We start from the raw sequence: 2635 nt of genomic DNA, 5'->3' as shown, positions 1-2635 counted from the left end.
GGAGCGGGACAAAAGGGAATGGGGATGACAGTGAAGCGTGGGGGACATGGAATGGTGGTGTCAGGCGGAGGAGACAGTGAAGTGGGAGGATGGCGATGAAAGAGGGGGACAAAGAGGAAGTGGGGTGGCAGTGGCGTGGGAGACAGGGTGTGGTGGTGTCAGTGAGCAGCGAGAAGGGAGATGAGGCGGTGGGGTGGCGATGAGAAGGGAGGCGGGAGGCGAGGATGGTGGAGAAGAGGCGATGATGAGGCGGAAGAGGAAAATGAGAGGAGAAAGGAACGAAGAAGGGGGCGGGGTGAGAAAATGAGGGGAAACCCTTATTTTGAGTAAAACGAGTCAGACCCGGTCCATTTGTGGACTGGGTCAATTTTTAGACCGGGTATTAAGAGAATAGGCTAATAAATTAAAACACGAATTATTCTAAAAATTGAGATAAGAGATATGGACTAGTCCAAAAATATTTAGGAGTTAATCGGACTTTGATTTGGGGTCCGGTAAGTCAAAATACGGACTGCGTGCAAGAAATAGTTTGACTTCTAAATTTGAATAAGAGACCTATTTTAATAATGAATATACCGAGGGTGACAAAATATTACTTAATACCAAAAAATGTGTGATTATTAGACTCGGGTAATAAAATCATATGGTGTTATAATAGCCGTGTAATAATATATGTTATTTTTCTTTGAAAATCCGCACTAAATAAATACTATTATTTAATTATGCAAAGATAAATGCGTAAGCTGGTAAAATGCCGAAATGATAAGAATTGTGAATTATAATAATATTAATAAATAATAATAATAATAATAATAATTATTATTATAATAGAATAATAAAGTGTCGGTATTGATAAGAGGCTAATAATTATAGTAAACATAATGTATATTTTTTATTTTTCCCAAAAATATTAGAAGCTTAAAATAGGTATTTTGGCAGAGAGGCGGGACAAAATTGGGTGTCAACAGCTCAACCGAAGAAAGTCTTGAAGATTGATTTAGAGGATGAATATTAAGAGAGGAGAGAGGTTTTGGTGTCTAGTTTCCTTGGAGAAAACGAAATTGGAGGGGTGGTGGAGAGGATAAGAGCCAAAAGGGTATATATCTTACTTAGTAAGATAAGGATGAAAAATAATAAAATAAAATAAAAAGGGGCTGCCCACTTTTATAAATATCTAATCCATTTAATAAATTTACTAAGATAATCATAGTAGGAGTAGTTTATATAACTACACCATAACACTTCAAACAAGTTTCAAATATCGTCAAGTTCATATTCAGGAAGTGCGAAGTAAAATATACCCTTATTATCAAGATATGATAAATCGAAAATTCAAGTATTCGCTAAAAAACCTTTTGGGGTGCTACAGCCCCGCCATGCCCATATATACACAAAATAATAGTACCCATGGCTGCAGCTCTGGATCAAATGGAGCTCCTCTAAGCAATTTCTGGATAAGCAGCCTAAGGATCAAGTCTATCTCCCTGTCCACCTGCGGGCATGACGCAGCGTCCACAAACAAAAGGACATCATTACGGATAATGTACTGAGTATGTAAAGCATAATCAATAAGATAGTAGAAGCAGTAACGATATCATAAGAAAGAAAAGTCATGGGGTAATAGAGCCATTTATACCTCTAGCAACGTTCATCATATTCGCTTACCCTTTTTCTAATGGGAACCGTCCATTACATACACTTATACATATAGAAGTATCATATCCGACCATAGAGGTTCGATGTCTTACGTACCCGACCATAACAAGGTTCGGTGTGATACATACCTGGCCCTACCAAGGCTCAGTGTCATCCGTACCCAACTGCACTTGTGCGCGCGCGATAGATATCATACCCGGCCATATAAGCTCGGTGTTCTTAATAATCATACTTAGATATATACATGTATATACATAGGAGTACATAAGTATCATCAACATCATCATCATCATCGTCATTTTCATTATACCTTTCCTTAGAAGATCAACTATCATAGGAGGGGACTAATAGTGTCATGAGAATATCAAGAACTGTGAGCTTTAATGATTCTAGGGAATGAAGTCATTATGGAAGACGTTATGGAATTCATGTGAAGGTATATGACAAATGAGAACATGCCTTAAAAAGAAGGGTTAGCCTTACATACCTCTTCGTCTTCTCAACTATCTAACGTTCACTGCCAAGGCTTGAGAAATCAACATTTAAAAGGATTCATACCATGGTTAAGTCTTAAGGACACTATTGAATTCAAACTAGAACAACTCATGAGCTAACAAAAATTGGGCAACATTTCCCCTATTTCATCGACTTCCACTATATCACAAAACAACCCCCAAACAACCATAATAACATCCACAATATCATACTCAAGTAGTCATATTCAATTAAGTCTCAAAGTTCATTCTCATATTCAACTTACATCCATAACTTCACATCCACCCTTTGCAAAATTTTATACAACACTTCTTTGTCATCATTAATACCCTTCATAGCAAGATTATATCCACACCATACTAAGAATCATGACTAATGTTAGTTTACTACTCACAAACATCATGAAATATACATTTAGACCTCATCTTCTACTTTCTCCTTTCACCCAAGTTATTCAACAACTAAGCATTCTTAATAACATGAA

The sequence above is a fragment of the Lycium barbarum genome, chromosome 10, assembly GCF_019175385.1.
Source record: "Lycium barbarum isolate Lr01 chromosome 10, ASM1917538v2, whole genome shotgun sequence".
In the NCBI taxonomy this organism is placed as follows: Eukaryota; Viridiplantae; Streptophyta; class Magnoliopsida; order Solanales; family Solanaceae; genus Lycium; species Lycium barbarum.
The sequence above is the reverse complement of the archived record's forward strand: the minus strand, read 5'-3'. Positions refer to the sequence as shown.